Source organism: Oncorhynchus nerka, linkage group LG9a, assembly GCF_034236695.1.
Source record: "Oncorhynchus nerka isolate Pitt River linkage group LG9a, Oner_Uvic_2.0, whole genome shotgun sequence".
NCBI classification, from domain to species: Eukaryota; Metazoa; Chordata; class Actinopteri; order Salmoniformes; family Salmonidae; genus Oncorhynchus; species Oncorhynchus nerka.
The window spans coordinates 46,386,302-46,410,338 of record NC_088404.1 but is presented as its reverse complement, the minus strand read 5'-3'; the positions used below and the strand labels follow the sequence as shown (position 1 = coordinate 46,410,338).

Below are 24,037 nucleotides of genomic sequence, written 5' to 3'. Positions count from 1 at the left end.
ATTCTCTGGTCTGATGAAACCAAGATTGAACTCTTTGGCCTGAATGCCAATAGTCACATTGGGGGAGAACCTGGCACCATCCCTACTGTGAAGTATGGTGGTGGCAGCATCATGCTGTTGGGGATGTTTTTCAGCGGCAGGGACTGGGAGACTAGACAGGATCAAGGAAAAGATGAACGGAACAAAGTACAGAGATCCTTGATGAATACCTGTTCCCAGAGCACTCAGGGCCTCAGACTGGGGTGAAGGTTTATCTTCCTAAGCACATAGCCAAGACAACACAGAAGTGGCTTCTCTGAATGTCCTTGAGTGGCCCAGCCAGAGCCCGGACTTGAACCCAATCGAACTTCTCTGGAGAGACCTGAAAATAGCTGTGCAGCGAAGCTCTCCATCCAACCTGACCGAGCTTGAGGGGATCTGCAGAGAAGAATGGAAGAAACTCCCAAAATACAGGTATGCTTGTAGCGTCATACACAAGAAGATTTGAGGCTGCATTCACTTCCAAAAGTGCTTCAACAAAGTACTGAGTAAAAGGTCCGAATTCTTATGTAATATGTGCAACACCTTATAAATATGTTTTGTTTTGCTTTGTAATTATGGGGTATTGTGTGTAGATTGATGAGGGGGAAAACCATTTAATACATTTTAGAATAAGGCTGTAATTTTAACTAAATGTAGAAAAAGTCAAGGGGTCTGAATACTTTCCAAATGCACTGTAAAGGCTATATACAAGTAATACCAGTACCAGTAGACAGTCTACTGGGGCACAAGGTAGTTGGGGTGATTGATTATGTACACGTAGGTTTGTTTAGTTGATTGATAGTGCTATGTACATGTAGGTAGGGGTTGAAAAGCAGAAAGTCCAGGTAGCCATCTGATGAACTGTTCAGCAGTCTTATGACTTTGGGGTAGAAGCTGTTCAGGAGCCTTTTGGTCCCAGACTTGGCGCTCCAGTACCGCTTGTCGTGTGGTAGCAGAGAGAACAGACCGTGACTTGGATAGCTGGAGTCTTTGACAATTTTTAGGGCCTTCCTCTGACACCGCCTGGTATAGAGGTCCTGGGTGACAGGTAGCTTGGCCCCCATTGATGTACTAGGCCGTATGCACTACCTTCTATAGTGTCTTGCGGATGCCGAGCAGTGTCTTCGGATGCCGAGCAGTTGCCATACCAAGCGGCCAGCCAAGATGCTCTCAAGGGTGGAGCTGTAGAACCTTTTGAGGATCTTATACCCATGCCACATCTTTTCAGCTTCCTGAGGGGGAAAGGCATTGTAGTACCCTCTTCAGGGAGAGGCATTGTAGTGCCCTCTTCAGAACTGTTTTGGTCTGTTTGGACCATGATAGGTCCTTAGTGATGTGGACACAGAGGAACTTCCATCTCCACTACAGTCCCATCGTTGTGAATGGGGTTGTGCTCAGCCCTCCGTTTCCTGTAGTCCACGATCAGCTCCTTTGTCTTGCCGACATTGTGAGAGAGGTTGCTGTCCTGGCACCACACTGCCAGGTCTCTGACCTCCTCCCTATAGGCTGTCTCATCGTTGTCGGTGATCAGGCCGGCCACCGTCGTATTGTCGGCAAACTTCATGACGATGTTGGAGTCATGTGCAAACAGTTACTGAATACTGAATTCATAGCCATGCCGGATTTATAGCTCGTATCTGAAGGGACGTTGAGTATCTTACAGGCTGACACTGCCTGAATCCAGTTAAATCCAAAGCCAGCATGATTCAGCAAGTCATGTAGACCAGCTGCCACCGATATCAGTGCTTGGAGTCAGAAAAGTCTCTTTTTATTTGGGCGCGTGAAGCTAGCAGGCTAGCTATATAAATAATTAAATGGAGCCAGTAATTGGCGGTTCTTGGTAATTAGGACCAAGCTGTCAGCTAGCTAAGTCATTGCCTCAGTCTGATGGCGCTGCAGAGAGGACAGTAATTGCTATTATCTGTGGGGGTCGTTGAGTGTTGACACAACAATAATCCCATCCTTAGCTGGGATATCAGGGTTTATGTTTACCGCCCCCATTTCAAGAGGGATTCACAGATATTGTAAAGGCTTTTATATTTGGCCGTTTACACCTGCTATATCCATCAATGTCAATGCCCGGCCGGCCGCATCGGCAGTAGATCTTCGAGAAGGCAAGGCAGAACCTCGGCTCAGTTTAGAATTTTCTGCTTGGCGACTCTGAAAAGCTTGTCCATATTTTAATTAGTCAAACAGTTTGACTCTTTCCCTGCTAGCGGTGTCACGCCTCACTATAAACAGCATTATCAACCATCTCAGCGGGTTTTCTAATACCCCTGTAATCCTGTCATTTCATTCATGGATACCTCCAGGGTTATTTTGGGGACCAGAGCGTATCTGCCTGCCTGTCTCTGCTCCTCTGTTTGAGAGATTGGATTCCCTCTCCTCAACCCCCCTCCCCACCCCCACCACCACCACCACACACACACACCAAGGTGTTCACTCGACTCATGTCAGATCCACATAGATAGATGTGATGTCCAGACCTGATGTATATAGGGGACTGTGGTAGTACAGTACAGCATAGGGGAGAGTCCAAGGTCTTGGATGGATCACATGCTGGCTGAAATATGTGCTCCGGAGTTGCCCCATTGGCTTTCCAATGTGATTATGCACTTCACTTTCTTCACCTCTGAGTGCCCTACAGTACATAAGTGCAACCCTTTTTATACCCCAGTTTTCTCAGATGCACTGAATATTTTCCTATACAGTCGGTTCCCACAGACCTAAATGGTTTTGTAAATGGGGACAGTTGAAGGTAAGGTGGGTGGAGGGAAGGATTATAGAGGGAGGACAAAAACCATAGTCTGTGTTTCACTGTGCAGTGCGTGTAAATTGCATTGGCTTTGAATTAAACATGTGGCACCTCTGCGCCCCGGGTGTGATGGACATTCAAACATATTGCTGGCAGAGAAAATGACTTTTTAAGTAGGCTATTTATGGGAAGATATTGTATTCATTTGATTATAATAAAACATCCATTCCGCCCTGAGTGAATGGCATGAGGGAGCAGACGACAACTCTAGGTAATAATAGTCTGTGTCTGCTTCTCTCAACGAGGCTAGGGAGGATCGGGTCTCTACTGATATTGCTTTTCTTTGTACGGGAGCAGATAAAGGGATACGGCGTGAGCGAGTAATAAAGAAATATATCTGTTTTTATTGTGCTTCGTGACAGAGTTATGTTTGGAGGTAGTAAAGAGAGCTGGAACATGGCGTAAAATCATATTATGGCCCATTAGATAGGGCCGAGCTAAGCACTCCTCGCCGGGCGGCGACGGTAACCACGGCTCCATGGCAGAGGGTAATGGGGCCGGCACGTATTGTCTCTGATCTCCACTCCTGCTGCTTCGCCGATTGATTCGTCTACATTACCAGCACTCCATCTCCTGGGGAACTAATGCTGACCGTGGTCTTCACATCACTTTCCCAAAAGAGAGGAGGGGGGCATGACGGACTCTAGTTCTGAAACTGTGAAAGTGCTATGGTTTCAGGTCTCACAGTTTGATGGATGTTTGACTTTGCTTAGTGAGGTATTTTTTACTTCTTTTACTTCTTGAAGGAGTTCATTTCCCTCTCTTTCAAGTGGACATGATGAACTGACCAGCCAACATATGGATGTGGTGAAGGATATCCTCCGTCGACCTCGTATCATTTCTCTTGTCTCTGTGGTGCTGGAGCTCCAGGGAGATGACCCTCTCCTCCACGGGACTTCCTTCTGTGGACATCATCATGGAGGGATGTCGAAGGAAGGTCCTGCTCTGGCTCACTTTTAAAGTGCACCTCTGGGAACCACTCCCAGGGCATGCCAAGCTGACTCAGGAATGTCCTATGGGGGTGCTCCTGCCTCTCTGAGCCCCTCTACCTCTCCACCCCCACTCCGACCCACCAACCCCCTCGACCTCCAACCTCACGAGCTTAAAAAGACTGGCTGGCTTTGTGTGCAGGGGTGCAGTTTTTATGCTCTCTTGGGCAGTCAAGGCCCTGGCTGCCTGTGAGTAATATGAAACAGCCAGACGAGGAATCCTAGGCATTCTGAATAGAACCAGATGTGTGTCCTCTCTGGCTCTCTCCTCTACTCTCTGTCTTGCTTGTGTGCCTTCCTCTCCTCCCAACCTCTCACCCTTCTCACCCCCTGTGGGCAGCCAAGGCTTCATAAAAGACAGATCAAATGAGTAATTTCACAAGGCCACTGGCAGGCTAGTTTATGTTTCTAGCTGAAGATCTCCCTCTCCTTTCCTGGATTATCAGTTGGAGCTGATGCGTGTACATGTGTTGCTGTGATGGATACAGCCCCGGACCAGAGCAACAACACGTAACACAGACTCACTGCTGAGGTGTTCCTACACCGTCAAGGCTGACTCGAGGATCCCTAATCTCAGTGGTTTTTCTCCCCTTAATAAGCGGGTTCAGTGGGAAATGGTGGTTAACCTTTCCAGCTCGTTGGACGGAGGCATGACCGGGGTCTCGTTGAAGGCCTTACTGCAAGTTGCATAATTGGTGACCCTGGTTAGGGATGAGTTGGGTAGATATTTTGGAAGTGACAACAAACAAAAGCTTAGCAGCAAAATCTATTCTCCTTCCTTCAGTCCAAACTGAAGGGTTTTTCTCATTTCTCAACAAAGCACTTGTTTTGCACTTGTTTTGCTCGGTGTGTGTTGGAATGTGTGTGTGCCCTGCTGCTCGCATATTTATATCAGGCCACAATCAGTACAGGAAATGGAGAGCCTTTGCTTTGAAGTCCCTGCAGAGTTATGTTATTCTTCATCAGCAGAGGCAAGGCGTCAGACCCCCTCACCCTCCTCCCCTGCCACCCTTACCCCCCTACTCAACAGCCCGCCTGGCAGAAGGGAGAACCAGTGGCCATTAACGTAGACAGAGAGCAAGTTGCCATTGCCATAGGGCACAAACTCACCGCTGCCACGCTCGCCTGAAAGGCTGAGAGGGCCGCGCTGCTGTCATACTCAGGCCTGTGTAATTGCTTTTTTTTCTCCCATGCAGCAAGTCAAACGTAAGATGTGGTGAAATGTAAGATTTGCCCTTGTCTGTCTCTGTTGCTCTCTCTCTCTTTCTCACTCTCTCTCTCCACACCTTCCTCCGTCCCCTTTCCCTCTCTCTCACTTTCTCTCGCTACTCACCCCAACTCCCCTCTCCCCCTCTTTCTCTCTCTCTCTCTCTCTCTCTCTCTCTCTCTCTCTCTCTCTCTCTCTCTCTCTCTCACCCCACTTTCCTCTCACCCAACTTTCCTCCCTCCCCTATCCCTCCTCGCTGTTCTTTCATGTCGGAGTGTGGAGATTAAATTAATTGGGTCACAGTTTAATAGTGATCCCCTATGGCTCGCCTGTGTATGTTGTGGAATGGGGACAGCGGCGGGCACTCCTCTCACCTGGTGTGGAAAATGAGGAACGCTGAGCCTCCGGTCCGTGGAACAGTGTAACTTCACGCTACCTGCACCCCCACCCTCTCCCACCCCCCACCTCTATGCAAATCAAGCAGCCCCACCCCACACAAATAATCTCCCCACCCACATTTATATGGTTCAAAACATAATGCAGTGGAGTTCTGTCAGCTGGCTGACTGTGGTGTACGTTCATCATGCAGCTAGGCCTCAGATGGCTGGGCTAGTAATTCACTGGTGGGGTAACAGTATGGAGGGAGTTCTGGTTGATCTTTGGATCTAGAAGCAGTGGGTCCAAATGAAGAGCCCTTTTAAATCAAATCTAATCTAATTTGATTTGTCACATTCTTCGTTAAAAAACAGGTGTAGACTAACAGGTCCCTTTCCAACAATGCAGAGTAAAGATACACTATGTGGCCACTATGTGCTCGTCGAACGTCTCATTCCAAAAACATGGGCATTAATATGGAGTTGGTCCCCCATTTGCTGCTATAACAGCCTCCACTCTTCTGGGAAGGCTTTCCACTAGATTTTTGGAACATTGCTGTGGGAATGTTGGAACATTGCTGCAGGGACTTGCTTCCATTCAGCCACAAAAGCATTAGTGAGGTCGGGCACTGAGCCAGGGCAGCGTTCCAATTCATCCCAAAGGTGTTCGATGGGGTTGAGATCAGGGCTCTGTTTAGACCAGCCAAGTCCTTCCACACCGATCTCAACGATCTCGATTTCTGTATGGACCTTGCTCTGTGCACAGGGGCATTGTCATGCTGAAACAGGAAAGGGCCTCCCCCGAACTGTTGCCACAGAATCGTCAAGAATGTCATTGTATGCTGTAGCATTAAGATTTGCCTTCACTGGAACTAAGTGGCCTAGCCCAAATCATGAAAAACAGCCCCAGACCATTTATATTCCTCCACCAAACTTTACATTTGGCACTATGCATTCGGGCAGGTAGTGTTCTCCTGGCATCCGCCAGACCCAGATTCATCTGTCGGACTGCCAGATGGTGAAGTGTGATTCATCACTCTAGAGAAATCATTTCCACTGCTCCAGAATCCAATGTAGCGCCGAGCTTTACACCACTCCAGCCGAAGCTTGGCATTGCGCCTGGCAACCTTAGACTAGTGTGCGGCTGCTCAGCCAAGGAAACTCATTTCATGAAGTTCCCGATAAACAGTTATTGTGCTGATGTTTCTTCCAGAAGCAGTTTGGAACTCGGCAGTGAGTGCTGCTACCGAGGACAGACAATTTTTACGCGCTACGCGCTTCAGCACTCAGTGGTCTCGTTCTGTGAGCTTGTGTGGCCTACCACTTCGCAGAGCCATTGTTGATCCTAGACGTTTCCACTTCACAATAACAGCACTTAGAGTTGACCGGAGCAGCTCTAGCAGGGCAGGAATTTGACGAACTGACTTGTTGGACGGTGCCACGTTGAAATTCACTGGGCTCTTCAGTACGGGGCCAAGAGTGTGCAAAGCTGTCATCAAGGCAAAGGGTGGCAACTTTGAAGAATCTCAAATATAAAATATATTTCTTTAACACCTTTGGCTACTACATGATTCCATATGTGTTATTTCATAGTGTTGATGTCTCCACTATTATTCTACAATGTAGAAAATAGTACAAATAAAGAAAAACCCTTTGAGTAGGTCTGTCCAACCTTTTGACTGTACATACCGATGGCGAGGTGAAGTCGATGGCCAAAACACTGCAACATCGTCCATCCATTTAGGTAGGAGGCTTTCACAAAGTTTGCCCCACTTTCCGTTGCGACACACAGCTGCTTCTCCTCCGGCTGATCCCAGGCTGCTAGCAAGTCCCACATTCCCTGGCCTGGGTTATTATCTCCCAAGTGTGGTCTTCTGGAAAGTAGGCAGGCTCCCTTTGCAAGCACCTGCTGTGCAGCTTCCAGTCGGCATTGATGTAGTGCAGTGTCAATGACACGTAAGCGCTCCAGTTGTTATTGCGAAATAGTGCACCTGTTTCAGCTCTAAAACATGGCATTTTTCAGCTCTGTTTCTTACATGGCATTTTGTATTTCTTGTCCAGAGTGGGAACCATCTTCTTGACTATTGAATCTGGGGCCATGTCTTTTGCGATGTGTTACATTATGGCATCTGTTATTTCATTCCATCTGTGAGTGTGTTGCATAGGGAGTTGTTGTGTAATCACCGACATTGTGTGGTCACCGAAAATTACCGGCATATGCAAAATTGCTTCGGTAGGACTTCGAAATGTAGGCGTCGGTCATTTTCAGTTTTATCGTCCCAGCTCTAGTGTGGCATCAGAATGCATGTTTGCACATGCTACACTACATGACCAGAAGAATGTGGACACCTGCTGGTTTAACATTTCATTCCAAAATCACACGTCTTAATATGGATCCCGACAAACCATTTCTGTATGGACCTTGCTTTGTGCATCGGGCATTGTCATGCTGTAACATTAGGATGTCCCTTCACTGGAGCTAAGGGGCCAAGACCGAACCATTAAAAATATCCCACTATCCCATTATTCCTCCTCCACCAAACTTTACAGTTGGCACTATGCATTCGGGCAGGTAGTGTTCTCCTGACATCCGCCAAACTCAGATTCGTCCGTTGGATTGCCAGATGGTGAAGCGTGATTCCTCACTCCAGAGAACGCTTTCCCACTGCTCCAGAGTCCAATGGTGACAAGCTTTACACCACTCTAGCCGACACTTGCCATTGCGCATGGTGATCTTACGCTTGTGTGCGGATGTTCAGCCAAGGAAACGCATTTCATGAAGCTCACGATGAACAGTTCTTGTTCTGATGTTCCTTCTAGAGGCAATTTGGACCTCACCCGCAAGTGTTGCAACCGTGTGTGTGTGTGTTGGGGTGTCAGTGTAAGTGTGTGTGGGTAGAGTCCAGTGTGTGTGTGTGTTGGGGTGTCAGTGTAAGTCAGTGTGGGTAGAGTCCAGTGTGTTGGGGTGTCAGTGTGGGTAGAGTCCAGTGTGTGTGTGTGTGTGTTGGGGTGTCAGTGTGGGTAGAGTCCAGTGTGTGTGTGTTGAGGTGTCAGTGTGGGTAGAGTCCAGTGTGTGTGTGTGTTGGGGTGTCATTGTAAGTCAGTGTGGGTAGAGTCCAGTGTGTGTGTGTTGGGGTGTCATTGTAAGTCACTGTGGGTAGAGTCCAGTGTGTGTGTGTTGGGGTGTCAGTGTGGGTAGTCCAGTGTGTGTGTGTTGGGGTGTCAGTGTGGGTAGAGTCCAGTGTGTGTGTGTTGGGGTGTCAGTGTGGGTAGAGTCCAGTGTGTGTGTGTTGGGGTGTCAGTGTGTGTAGAGTCCAGTGTGTGTGTGTTGGGGTGTCAGTGTGGGTAGAGTCCAGTGTGTGTGTGTTGGGGTGTCAGTGTGGGTAGAGTCCAGTGTGTGTGTGTGTGTTGGGGTGTCAGTGTGGGTAGAGTCCAGTGTGTGTGTGTGTGTTGGGGTGTCAGTGTGGGTAGAGTCCAGTGTGTGTGTGTGTTGGGGTGTCATTGTAAGTCAGTGTGGGTAGAGTCCAGTGTGTGTGTGTTGGGGTGTCATTGTAAGTCACTGTGGGTAGAGTCCAGTGTGTGTGTGTTGGGGTGTCAGTGTGGGTAGAGTCCAGTGCGTGTGTGTTGGGGTGTCAGTGTGGGTAGAGTCCAGTGTGTGTGTGTTGGGGTGTCAGTGTGGGTAAAGTCCAGTGTGTGTGTGTGTGTTGGGGTGTTAGTGTGGGTAGTAGAGTCCAGTGTGTGTGTGTTGGGGTGTCAGTGTAAGAGAGTGTGGGTAGAGTCCAGTGTGTGTGTGTTGGGGTGTCAGTGTGGGTAGAGTCCAGTGTGTGTGTGTTGGGGTGTCAGTGTGGGTAGAGTCCAGTGTGTGTGTGTTGGGGTGTCAGTGTGTGTAGAGTCCAGTGTGTGTGTGTTGGGGTGTCAGTGTGGGTAGAGTCCAGTGTGTGTGTGTTGGGGTGTCAGTGTGGGTAGAGTCCAGTGTGTGTGTGTGTGTTGGGGTGTCAGTGTGGGTAGAGTCCAGTGTGTGTGTGTGTTGGGGTGTCAGTGTGGGTAGAGTCCAGTGTGTGTGTGTGTGTGTGTGTGTGTGTGTGTTGGGGTGTCAGTGTGGGTAGAGTCCAGTGTGTGTGTGTGTGTGTTGGGGTGTCAGTGTGGGTAGAGTCCAGTGTGTGTGTGTGTGTTGGGGTGTCAGTGTGGGTAGAGTCCAGTGTGTGTGTGTGTGTTGGGGTGTCAGTGTGGGTAGAGTCCAGTGTGTGTGTGTTGGGGTGTCAGTGTAAGAGAGTGTGGGTAGAGTCCAGTGTGTGTGTGTTGGGGTGTCAGTGTGGGTAGAGTCCAGTGTGTGTGTGTTGGGGTGTCAGTGTGGGTAGAGTCCAGTGTGTGTGTGTTGGGGTGTCAGTGTGGGTAGAGTCCAGTGTGTGTGTGTGTTGGGGTGTCAGTGTGGGTAGAGTCCAGTGTGTGTGTGTGTGTTGGGGTGTCAGTGTGGGTAGAGTCCAGTGTGTGTGTTGGGGTGTCAGTGTGGGTAGAGTCCAGTGTGTGTGTGTGTGTTGGGGTGTCAGTGTGGGTAGAGTCCAGTGTGTGTGTGTGTGTGTTGGGGTGTCAGTGTGGGTAGAGTCCAGTGTGTGTGTGTGTGTTGGGGTGTCAGTGTGGGTAGAGTCCAGTGTGTGTGTGTGTGTGTGTGTTGGGGTGTCAGTGTGGGTAGAGTCCAGTGTGTGTGTGTGTGTTGGGGTGTCAGTGTGGGTAGAGTCCAGTGTGTGTGTGTGTGTTGGGGTGTCAGTGTGGGTAGAGTCCAGTGTGTGTGTGTGTGTGTGTTGGGGTTTCAGTGTAAGAGAGTTAGTTCAAAACAGGGTAAAAGCAGGTTGATCATCTATTTAGCAGTCCTATTTAGCAGTCCTGTTTAGCAGTCCTATTTAGCAGTCCTGTTTAGCAGTCCTATTTAGCAGTCCTATTTAGCAGTCCTATTTAGCAGTCCTGTTTAGCAGTCCTGTTTAGCAGTCCTGTTTAGCAGTCCTGTTTAGCAGTCCTGTTTAGCAGTCCTGTTTAGCAGTCCTGTTTAGCAGTCCTGTTTAGCAGTCCTGTTTAGCAGTCCTGTTTAGCAGTCCTATTTAGCAGTCCTGTTTAGCAGTCCTATTTAGCAGTCCTGTTTAGCAGTCCTGTTTAGCAGTCCTATTTAGCAGTCCTGTTTAGCAGTCCTGTTTAGCAGTGTTATGGTTTGGGGGTAGGAGCTTTTCAGGATCCTATTGGTTCCAGACTTGGTGCATTGGTACTGATTGCCGTGCAGTAGCAGAGAGAACATTCTATGGCTTGGGTGGCTGGAGTCTTTGACAATTTGTTGGGGCCTTCCTCTGACACTGCCTGGTATAAATGTCCTGGATTGCAGGGAGCTCGGCCCCAGTGATCTGCTCCCTATGTTGCGCTTTACGGTCGGGTGCCTTGCAGTTTTTGTACCGAGCGGAGATGCAGCCAGTCAAGATGCTCTCAATGGTGCAGATCTAGAACTTTTTGAGGATCTGAGGGCCCATGTCAAATCCTTTTAGCTTCCTGAGGGGGAAGAGGCGCTTATCTACCACCACAACACCCTCTCTCCCTCTTTCCATCCTCTCTCCCCATCTCTCACCCCCTTTCTCCCTCTCGCTCTCTCTCTCTCCCTCTCGCACAATTTCTCTCACACACTCACTCACTCTCTCACTCCCTCTCATTCTCACTCTCTATTTCCCTCTCTCCTTCTCTCTCCCTCTTTCCCTCTCTCCTTCTCTCTGTTTCTAACCCCCGCCTGGCTGTCTGATTTATGGTCCTGGGGAGGTAATGAGTCAGAACCGGCGGATTTGTGTCTGTGGTGTTGTGACCGGAGCAGTGCCGGCTCATTGGGCCTGCCCCCCCCCGCCTTCCTTCTCCTCTACTCCTCTCCTCCTTCCCTCCTCTGTTCCTGTTCTCCTTCCTTCCCCGGACCAAGCAGAACAGGGCTTTAGGGTCCTTGCTCTCCAAACCCATCCATCTCCATCCCTCCATCCGCCAGATGGACGGGCTACAGGGGCACAGTGTCACCTCCAGACCGCGCCGAACATCTCCTCTCCTCTGCCCTCCCCCAACCCGCCTTCCGTCCCTTCCTTCACCCCACACCCCTCTTACATCTTCTCTGCCCCCTCCCTTCATCCCTATCTCCCTGTTTCCCTTCTTTCCATAACCTGAGCCGTCACTGTTGACCGAGCCCCCCCACCCCGACTGTGACTGGGTACCGTGTGGCCCACTAGCTCTGCAGGAACTGTGTTAATTAGTACGGGAGCCTGAAGACCGAGATGCGTTATCATTACAACACTCCCTACTCACTCCCTATCTCTCACCCCTTTGCACCCTCTCGCTCTTTCTCACCTCCTCTCTGTTTCTCTCCCCCTCCCTCCCTCTCTCTGGAAAGTGCTCCCATCCCGTTGACTTAGCCATGTTTGTGGAGGATGTCGTGCCAGCTGTCTATGTATGGACCACTGCCAGCCTCCCATGCCTTCCGCCCGTTCCGTTGTTGTTATCCCCTTGTGATCACTCGGTTATTTCCATCTATTTCCATGCGTTTATCTGTTTGTCGGAGTTGTTGTCTACCAAGGCTAGTGTCTGTGCTGCTGTTGTCTTTTGGAAAGGCAGAGTGCGGGACGATAGCGACAGCTCTCTCTGGTGTGTACTGGAGGCCCCAAGATGGGGCAGAGAGGATAGTTCCCGGGTCTGCAGTCTGTGCCCGCCGTGTCATGCCAACTCTGCAATCTGTGACGGGTGTGTCATACACAGAACAGACACTATTCCCCCTACGCATCACACCCACATTTGGCTTCTGCAAGGGCCTGAAAAAGGCACAGGAATAGACAAAGAAAGCTTTATCTCCAAAGCACAATGACATCTTCATCAATACAACTTTCAAGAATGAAAATCTGTCATCAGTCAGTACGGAAGTGTATCCATCCAGCTGAGCAGTCTCAGTCAGCCATCACTCTTGATTGACTTCTTCACGGTATATGAGAAACTACCTAGACTGAGAATTCCAAAGTAACTCGACTGGAGCAACCAGACACATTGTACACGCTTCACACTTTTGGAATGCATTTCATTCCATGCATTGGACCAGTAGTCTGAAGACATGGCTGTCTGTCTTATGTGACCCAGTAGATCTGCTGCTCAAGTCAGTCAGTCAGTCATGCTGAGAGGAAGTTTAGTTTTTCTGCTGTGTATCTATCAAGTGCTGAGCAAGCTGTCCCGCTCCCCCTCGCCCCCGGTGAGCACTGTAAAACTAAAACTCCCCTGCACTTCATTTGACCCCGGCCTCCTCTGAGGTGCCGGGGAGAGCCAAGAGTGTAAAGTGGACGCATGCCAAATAAAGACATGAAATCTGTCTCCTGTAAAAAATTTAAAAAATAAAAGAACCTGTCATTTTTCTCTGTCTGTCTCCTCTGTGCTCCCGACCTCACAGCAGCAGCACCCTGGCCTGCTTCATAAATTGAGCTCAGTTGGCCTTTAGATGGTATCAATTAATCTACTCTGGCAATGTTTTACGAGCGACACACTCCGGCAAGGCAAATTGTGGCTTTAAAAAACGTCCATACAAGACACATTTCCATGTCATTAGTTTTCTCCCCTCAGTCATTGGGTTCCGTTAAAGTTGAGAGGGAGGGAGGGAGACAGGGAGAGAGGGAGAGAGAGAGAACCACCTCCCACTCTACAGGCTGCCAGTTGGGCTGGCTAGTTGTCCTTTCCTCTAGGGTTTTCTCACAGACGTTTAGTTGTAGATATCCTCTGACTGATGCGCCACTTTGATACTCTTGTTAGAGCTGCTGAATTCTCCATTAGGGATTTTGTCTTGTTCTATAGTCCCCCGGTGCCCCGATACTGATGCCCCTCAGAGACGAGTGGAGGAGGATAGAGGAGTTGAAGAGGGTTCTCTCTGATCTCACTCTGCCTCACTGAGAACCATCTGTCTGGGATGTGTTTGGACCTAGCCAACGTTCTGCATTCTGTGTGTTTGCACTAGCAAATATATATAACAAATATATATAACTGTGTGTATATAGTTATATATACATACAGTGGAAGTCGGAAGTTTACATACACTTAGATTGGAGTCATTAACTCTTGTTTTTCAACCACTCCACAAATGTCTTGTTAAATATAAATAACTGTAGTTTTGGCAAGTTGGTTAGGACATCTACTTTGTGCATGACAAAAGTCATTTTTCAAACAATTGTTTACAGACAGATTATTTCACTTACAATTCACTGTATCACAATTCCAGTGGGTCAGAAGTGTACATACACTAAGTTGACTGTGCCTTTAAACAGCTTGGAAAATTTCAGAAGATTATGCCATGGCTTTAGAAGCTTCTGACAGGCTAATTGACATAATTTGAGTCAATTGGCGGTGTACCTGTGGATGTAGTTCAAGGCCTACCTTCAAACTCAGTACCTCTTTGCTTGACATCATGGGAAAATCTAAAGAAATCAGCCAAGACTTCAGAAAAATAAATGGTTGACTTCCACACGTCTGGTTCATCTGTAAACCTGCACAAGTCTCGTTCACCAGGTACCACGTTCATCTGTATAAACAATAGCACTCAAGTATAAACACCATGGGACCACGCAGCCGTCATACCGCTCAGGAAGGAGACGCGTTCTGTCTCCTAGTGATGAACGTACGTTGGTGTGAAAAGTGAAAATCAATCCCAGAACAACAGCAAAGGACCTTGTGAAGATGCTGGAGGAAACCGGTACAAAAGTATCTATATCCACAGTAAAACGAGTCCTATATTGACATAACCTGAAAGGCTGCTCAGCAAGGAAGAGGCCACTGCTCCATAAACTCCATAAAAAAGCCAGACTACGGTTTGCAACTGCACATGGGGACAAAGATCGGACTTTTTGGAGAAATGTCCTCTGGTCTGATGAAACAAAAATAGAACTGTTTGGCCATAATGACCATTGTTATGTTTGGAGGAAAAAGTGGGATGCTTGCAAGCCGAAGAACACCATCCCAACCGTGAAGCACGGGGGTGGCAGCATCATGTTGTGCGGGTGCTTTGCTGCAGGAGGGACTGGTGCACTTCACAAAATAGATGGCATCATGAGGTAGGAACATTATGTGGATATATTGAAGCAACATGTCAAGACATCAGTCACTAAGTTATAGCTTGGTCACAAATGGGTCTTCCAAATGAACAATAACCCCAAGCATACTTCCAAAGTTGTGGCAAAATGGCTGAAGGACAACAAAGTCAAGGTATTGGAGTGGCCATCACAAAGCCCTGACCTCAATCCCATAGAATTGTTTTGGGCAGAACCGAAAAAGAATGTGCAAGCAAGGAGGCCTACAAACCTGACTCAGTTACACCAGCTCTGTCAGGAGGAATGAGCCAAAATTCGCCCAACTTATTGTTGGAAGCTTGTGGAAGGCTACCTGAAACGTTTGACCCAAGTTAAACAATTTAAAGGCAATGCTACCAAATACTAATTGAGTGTATGTAATCTTCTGACCCACTGGGAATGTGATGAAAGGAACAAAAGCTGAAATAAATAATTATCTCTACTATTATTCTGACATTTCACATTCTTAAAATAAAGTGGTGATCCTAACTGACCTAAGACGTGAAATTTTTACTCTGATTAAATGTCAGCATTTGTGAAAAACTGAGTTTAATTGTATTTGGCTAAGGTGTATGTAAACTTCCGACTTCAACAGTATATATATGTATATATATATGTATATGTATATACACACACATACATACTGTGCCAGTCAAGCCACTCATACTCGTTCCAGGGTTTTTCTTAATTTTTATTTCATTTTTTCTTAATTTTTCCTAAATTGTAGAATAATAGTGAAGACATCAAAGCTATGAAATAACACGCATGGAACCATGTAATAACCAAAGAAAGTGTTAAACAAATCGAAATGTATTTTATATTTGAGATTCTTCAAAGTAGCCACCCTTTGCCTTGATGACAGCTTTGCACACTCTTGGCATTCTTTCAACCAGCTTCACCTGGAATGCTTTTCCAACAGTCTTGAAGAAGTTCCCACATATTCTGAGCACTTGTTGCTGCTTTTCCTTCAATCTGCGGTCCAACTCATCCCAAACCATCTCAATTGGGTTGAGGTCAGGTGATTGTGGAGGCCAGGTCGTCTGATGCTGCACTCCATCACTCTCCTTCTTGGTCAAATAGCCCTTACACAGCCTGAAGGTGTGTTGGGTTATTGTCCTGTTCAAAAACAAATGATAGTCCTTCTAGACGCAAACCAGATGGGATGGCATATCGCTGCAGAAGGCTGTAGTAGCCATGTTGGTTAAGTATGCCTTGAATTCTAAAGAAATCACTGGCAGTGTCACCAGCAAACACACACCTCTTCCTCCATGCTTCACGGTGGGAACCACACATGCAGAGATCATCCATTCACCGACTCTGCGTCTCAAGGACACGGCGGTTGGTAACAAAAATCTCAAATATGGACTCATCAGATCAAAGGATAGATTTCCTCTGTTCTAATGTCCATTGCTCGTGTTTCTTGGCCCAGGCAAGCCTCTTCTTCTTATTGGTGTTTCTTTGCAGCAATTCGACCATGAAGGCCTGGTTCACGCAGTCTCCTCTGAACAGTTGATGTTGAGATGTTTCAGTTACTTGAACTCTGTGAAGCATTTGTGCTGCAATTTCTGAGGCTGGTAACTCTAATGAACTTATCCTCTGTAGCAGAGGTAACTCTGGGTCTTCCTTCCCTGTGGCAGTTCTCATGAGAGCCAGCTTCATAATAGCGCTTGATGGTTTTTGCGACTTCCAGATTGTCTGACCTTATTTTCTTAAAATAATGATGGACTGTCGTTTCTATGCATATTTGAGCTTTTCTTGCCATATTATGGACTTTGTCTTTTACCGAATAGGGCTATCTTCTGTATACCACCCCTTCCTTGTCACAACACAACTGATTGGGTCAATTCCACAAATGTACTTTTAACAAGACACACCAGTTAATTGAAATGCATTCCAGGTGACTACCTCATGAAGCTGGTTGAGAGAATGCCAATAGTGTGCGAAGCTGTCAAGGCAAAGGGTGGCTACTTTGAAGAATCTAAAAAATATATATATATATATATATATTGATTTGTTTACGACATGATTATATATGTGTTATTTCATAGATTTGATGTCTTCACTATTATTCTACAAAATAGTAAACATAAAGAAAAACCCTTGACTGGTACTTTTGACTGGTACTGTGTATATACATATATACAGTCGGGCAAAAAAGTATTTAGTCAGCCACCAATTGAGCAAGTTCTCCCACTTAAAAAGATGAGAGAGGCCTGTAATTTGTGTCATAGTTGAAGTGTACCTATGATGAAAATTACAGGCCTCTCTCATCTTTTTAAGTGGGAGAACTTGCACAATTGGTGGCTGACTAAATACTTTTTTGCCCCACTGTGTGTTTGTGTGTATATATATATATATATATATATATATATATATATATATATATATATATATATATATATATTTATATATATAAATTAGAGAGAGACAGTCAATCAGTCAACTGGCCAAGACATGTTGCCAGGAGTCGTAGTGAGAGAGCAGATTGGAGAGGGTGGACAAGTGGAGCAAAGCCATGAAGCGGAAGCAATCAACTGTTCCCACAACTCTGGGTTATATGGCTGTGTTATATTTCCAATGCTCGGGATTGACTGAATGAAATGTGCTCAGGCTCCAGGATTAGCTGAGTGAGGGCCCCTCTCCGCACATGTGGTATCACAGAGAGGAGTCTAGCGCCACAAACAGTGGCATGGATCATCTCTCTGCATACGTCACTTCCCCACCATAACGAGAGGTCAGAGTTCAACTACCATCCCTGTCAGATAAACGGAGGAAACTTGTTCTTTCATTCCGTCTTGTTTATACAAAGTTTGGATATACTCCCAATAACGTGTGTGTGTGTGTGGTAACTTACTTCATAGGTCATAAGGACAGGAAGCTGTTTATCCTGGTCTTCGGAAGCATTAACACAGGCATTGTTAACTTATACTGTATTTATTCACTCACAACAGGGGAATGAATGTCTGTCCATGCAAGCTTCACATATTCCAACTTCACATTTCAGAGAACCACAGGCATTTCCAGACTTTCCCACGGCTATAAGAGATTTTTGTCTGAAGCATGCGCAGGTTTGCAGTCACAGTAATAGTATTATTAATAATGGGATTAGCCAATAAACTGAGTTATATACTTGTTACACACCTACACACTTGTTTGATATAGCAATTCAGTTATTTCAGACCTGTAATGAAGGTGTGGAGTTTTACAGAGTTCATATGCCTGAGGAAGACCGACGCATTCAAACTAGGCCTAATAACATACTGTTGCTGGCAGTTGTCAGTGTCACAGCTAGATAAGTCCCACCTCATATACCATTTGGTGCTAAACCTGTCTGCTCCTCTTTCTGGAGATATCTTTGGAGTTTTAGGTGAGCTGCTTTCATCCAAGGCTTCCATTTCTCTTCAGAGGGTGACTCTCCCCCGCCACTTCTACTTCTCTCTGCTGTGAAATGAAATTGCTTTCTCGTTCGTTAAAGATTTTCTTGTCGCTGCCTTGTAGTAGTCGGGGAGTGGGACCACTCCAACAGGCTGAAAGTTCTCTAAACCACTGGAGATTTATGTGTTTGGGGGGGAGCAAAGAGAAATAGAAAAAATTGCATTTTCATTTATTTATTTATTTTGAATTTAATTTTCAATACTTTTTTCAACACACAAATTAATTCTGGCAAGTTGTCACTTTACATTAAAGCATGAAGTGGCCTGGTGGAGTGAGGAAAGGAAAGCAATCTCTTCTCGTTGCCATGGGAGCAGCAGGCACGTTGTAGCATTGGGTACCACGAGCAACAGTGCTCCTGCCAAAACTACTGCCCACCTATATCCTATAGGCTTTTTCAAGGGCTGAAAGCAATCCTTTCAGAGTAGGCCCGATATCTACAGGGTTGCAACCATGGACGGTTTTCAGTGTGATTGTTGTGGTATTTATAAACACCATGTTCCCCTGGGTGATATGTTCCTATCCTTTCATTTGATCTCTCCTTCACTTTGAACATTTAAAAAGGGAACATAATCTGCATCTCTGCTTCCTTTGGAATAATCCTACACTCCTTTAAATAAATAATGTTTCTCCCAAGAGTTGTTTGCAATGAGGAGGCCTTGTGCTTTATCTGAACATTACTTGCATAATCCCCCCCTCCGCCACCCTCTCCCTCTCGCTCGATCTCTCTCCCTCTCGTCTCCATCTGGCCCAAAACAACACAACTGTTTCATGCGTCTCACACGCTGCTGCCCTTATCAACAGAGTGCTGCGTGGCGTAACAGTGCGGCCCGGGTCTCGAGAGCGTATCGCCAATCTTAATCACATCGGGGCAGCACACCTGTGAAAACAGATGTCCACTGGGGCCGGCGGGCTGTTCCTGTTTAGGGTGGAGTCTGCGCGTGCCGTGTGGCGCTCCTCCACCCCTTCCCACGCATGACGCATCCCTTCACTCCAACTGGGCCTGACACAGGAAGGGCCCACAGCGGAGTCAGGCAGGGGGCAGGAAACATGGTCTCAGGGCCTCAACCCCCTGCTCTCTTTGTTTTTGTATAAGGCCTGCATACAGAACTGTAATGAGGAACTGCTTTTTTATCATATTTTTTTCAATAAAAAGAGGTATGTACTGTTCTGGAATGGCCTTCAACTTGATTGAGGGGGATTTGATGTTGCTATGATTTAAAGCAAATGTTGGGTATACTTTGTATGAAAAAGTAAGGTGATACACACCTGGCCTTGACGGGGTCAGATGATCCCAATGGTGATGCATGGATTGTCAGTCAGTCATAGAAATTGTCATTAAATGCCCTTTTTTAGATTTTTGCTCCACAAGCATAAAACTGGACTTTAAAAAATTATAGGCAAAAAAAACGACCCAGTTTGGGTTATTCGGTAACCCAGCGCAGATTAAATGGTGGACAGAACTCATGTCCGGTTATTTTGAGCCAGCCCATTGGGTTGCGTGAATAACCCAACAAGTTGGGTTGTTGGGAATATCCAAACATGGGTTAATTTAACCATCAACTCTCATGCTTGGTTGATCTAGCAGCTGGGTCTTTTTTAATATAATCCTTATGTTATTTTCAGGGGCATTTCTTCACCCATATCTTATTGGCCACCCATGAGACTAAATGTCATTCCTGTTCATGAAGTTTACGTACTACAAATGCCTCCCCAAATGTTTTACATTCTTCTATAACATTACAATTATTTATGACAGGTTATAATAAGGTATACAATCTAGAAGAAAAAGAAACGCACACCTATTTAGGCGAGGTGCTAGCTAGCGGAGTAGAACACTTGAAAATAAAAGAGAGCCGCACGCTCTGAGTGTGCGGCTCTCTTTTATAATAAGGTATACAACCTTATTGTATCCCAAGAATGGGATTTGCGTAAGCTTTTAGGGAAGCATCATTGTCAATATTCAACCTTAACATGTGATAACTATGCAACAGAACAGATTAACAGGAATGGGATTTACTCTCATGGGTGGCTTAAAATAACTATCTGAATGCCACGCCCCTACTAAACTATGCCTCCAGTCTTCATATCTAAATAACCCAGCAATCGTAACACAGCATCTAGCATCAATAACTCAGCCGTTTTCAAAGAAAATAACCCAAATAAGTGACCCAACATCTGAAACACAGCAGTTCGGTAAACCAAACAACTCAGGACTTTTTTTAGAGTGTGCACTCTACAAAATGCTGGGTTAACAACAATCCAATTTGGGTAAATATTGGACAGAACACGTAACACATTTATTTAAATTGGGTTGTTTATGCTGGGTTATTGAGCTATGATCCACAGCTCAGTTCAGAAGACTGGCTTGGCTTAGAAGGGGCATGGTTATCAGATTATTTTTGGGCACCCGTGAGATTAAATGTCATTCCGGTTAACCTGTTCTGTTATATTGTCAACACATGTTAAGATTGCACTCTGATGCTTTTGTAGTTTTTTAAATAAGGTTTACACAAAATGATGAGTTCCTTAAGTGCCTATCCCAATTTTGGGATAGTTAACACATTGTTCAAATATTTGAATAATAACATTATTCATTTTATATTAAAATATGTCATGTGAAGGAAAAAGAACAGGTGGCTGAAAAAAGCTATCTGAAAGCCATATCTCTAATGGGCCACACCCTTGGATTACCCAAACATGGGTTAATTTAATCATCAGTTGGATTTTGTTCACGTTAATGCTGGGTTGGCACAGCAGATGGGTATTTTTCAATGTAATCCATAGGTTATTTTCAGGAGCCGTGGCCTATTGGGGACATGGCTTTCAGAAAGGTATTTTTGGCCATCCGTGAGAGTAAATGTCATTTCTGTTCATCATGTTATTTTATACACTTGCAAATTTAAGTTCCATTTAATATTTTTGCACATGATATTGTAATATACAATTAATATAATTATTATTTAAATATCGAAGTGGTAACTATCCCAACATTGGGACATGCATAGACACTTGTTTAAGCCTCATTAAGATACAAAACATGTGTTGACAATACAACAGAACAGATTAACCGGAAAATTACTCTCACAGATGGCCAGTAATAACTATTTAAAAGCCACACCCCTACTAAGCTATGCCTCCAGTCTTCTGATCTGAGCCGGTGGATCATTTGCTAAATGACCCAACGTGTGCTCTGTCCACTATTTACCCAGCTCCGGGTCGTTTTTAACCCAGCAATTTTGGGGGTGGGTGAGTTTACTTAATTTAACCAACAACAATTGTGATTGTGTGTGTGCATAAGCCAAAATTATATTTTTTGCTGTCTGCGTAAATATCTTCTTATCTGATAGAATATATATTTTTGCGATTCCGTGCATTATGTTGCTTCAGTCGCCCAGAGGCACAAGCAGATAGAGTAATGCCTTCCATTAAAGATGTTTGTTCCACCATCACAATTGATGTTAATGAGTTAGCGGCAGCAGTCATCATCTGTATTAGTGGAATGCAAACTCATTACTAGCTTTAGCATTTAAGGGTTATGTGTTTATCATTAATAGCTTTGTGTTTATCCCGATTGTGCCGTTCCATTAGTCAGTTGAGGCCACAGCTTTTTCGAACCCCCAAATCACCCTCCCTCCTTTCCAAGTCCTCCAAGCCTCACCCCATATGGCTCCACCACCACCCCTCCCAATCCCAACCCAAATCCTGTTGGTCTGGCCAATCTAGGAGCCCCACCTACAGAGAGAGAGAGAGAGGCAGCCAACCACTGGCCTAGCTACACACGCTCTGATGAGCTCATGCTGGAGAGATTTGGCACGGTCACGTTGTCGCCCATGCAGCCCCTCCCACCCCATGCCCAAACAGCGCACAGTGTCACCACCATGACAGGGCATAGTGCCTCCTCCTCCACCGCCCTCCACCCGTCCAGGATTGATCTTGGGTCTTATCGCCACTATGAATCCTGTGTTATTTCGGGAGCGCTGGGATTGTCTAATGATCTATTGACGTGATCTATCGATCTCTGTCAACCACAATGGCCAAGCGCTGGGGAGGAGCCTGTAGGTGTAGGACCTACCTATACCCCTCCTCTCTGCATCCCTCCGCGCACTCACCCCACCCCTACCAGGCCCCACGGGTGCTCTCTTTCCCCTCTCTCTCTGCAAGCCCAGAGAGATTAGGAATTAATGTGGTTTTAGCATCTGGCTGTGAAGTAACAAATGTATTTTAGCTAACACTGTTATCCGAAGATGACTTTTCTCTTTGGGTAAAACCTATGATTTTTTTTTCGGGTTTGAGTGTTTCTGTGAGAGAGCATTTTAGGATGTGTGTAACTCTTTAAAGTGGTGTCAGAGTGAGCTCTATAGTGGTGGTTCACATTCCGTAGTGCTTCAATCAAAAGCACATATTTATGCAGAAGCATAAAGACATATTTTTCCTCACAGTCAAAACAAAAACATAAATCAATTTGAGGATTAAATTAGTAGGTGCTTTCAGTTGCTGATATATCCTCAGTCATTTACTCCTCTCATTGCACTACCATAACTGGTGTTAACAAGTTCTGACACCTTTTTTTAATGCTGATCTTAAATAGGGAAATGCATCGTTTAGTTGAGGTACAACGTCTCTGTGATGAAGGCAATATGAACTCTACTGAACTCTGCTACTCTGTTCACTGACTCCTATCGGAAAGAAGCTAATTGTTCATCTCCCGTAGAGATACAGCCGATAGATAGACCTGTTCATGACGCTGACCGCCACGTTAACTAGCAGGCTGTATCTCTACTCAGCGTAACGCCGCACCAGCTCCATGTAGCGATATCAAATGGTCACATACTTAGCATTACTGGAATTAATGTGCCACATATCGATATCAGACGACTTTCAAGCAGCTCAATTTTACACTTGCTGCGGGCTACAGATGGAACTAGCTGATAGTGTTGCTACAGGCTCCAAGGCAGAACAGCAAGTGGAGAACAGGGCCAGGCCCTTTGGTTATAGTTCGGAGGGAAGGGGTGAAAATATGTACCCTTTTCACAACTATTGAGCCAAGCCGGCTGAGCCAAACCTACGCTGTCCTGGTTACTCATCCAATGACCATAGTTGCATGCTGGAAAGAACAATGTGAAAAGGAAATATCTGAGCCCAAGCCAGCACAGTATGGTCCCGGACTCCGGGTTGGCACAATTGTGTGAAAAAGATAACACTGTGCTACAGCACTTATCCACTTAACCGGACCCTGGTAGCCTCATCCCTAATCGGATGTTTAGAACGGACTCTTAAATTGCAAATGAGCTTCTGCTGTATTGTGTTCTACCAATGTTTTACTTAGCTCGTGTTTTTACCTTCAGGATACGTTTAGGCTGGAACTGTGTGAGAGAAAAGCAATCAAATAACGTTGTTTAAAGACAAATAGAGGTGTATTATAGTCTACATTATATTCTCAGCAGCACAATGTTTAGTTCCTCCCCAGACTGGGTTCAAACCTGTTGAATACAGGAGGGGGAATCTCTCAGTCCGTGATTGATATTCTTCTGCATCACATTGATAGGCCTGAGTGTCTCTGCGAAAATAGCCCTCCATCTACACCTCGTAAATCTCTCACTTATGTCAGGTGGAATCTCCTGGAACTACAGGACTGGGGGAGATTGGAGAAAGGAGCTTGTCTCACATAGAGAACCCTACGTTATTGAAACCATTCCCGTTCCACGATTCCTTCCTCGGCCTTGTGATTGCATTGCCCTGGTCAGACTGTGTGTGTGTGTGTGTGTGTGTGTGTGTGTGTGTGTGTGTGTGTGTGTGTGTGTGTGTGTGTGTGTATGTGTGTGTGTGTGTGTATTCGTTTATGTGAGTACTAGTGCAGAGAGCCAAGTCAGAAGCGAGACGGAGTGAGAATTCAGGATCTTGTTTTATTTGGCGGGATTAAAAGTATTGTAGTGTGTTCTGGGAAGTGGCAGCGCCGCTACAACTCAGCACAGAACAGCACAGTACTAAACTGGAACACAGACGGGGATAACTGAATGCCACCCCCACCGGCTCGACCCCTCGGTTTCTACCCCCACACCTTTTTGCCAATTCACATAATCCCATGTATAGCCCCT

General features: G+C 46.0%; 1 protein-coding gene across 1 annotated transcript in view; it reads left to right on the top strand.

Moving 5' to 3' along the window:
- plxnb2b (plexin b2b) overlaps positions 1-24,037 on the top strand; it is a 182,807-nt gene that overhangs the window by 58,149 nt on the left and 100,621 nt on the right.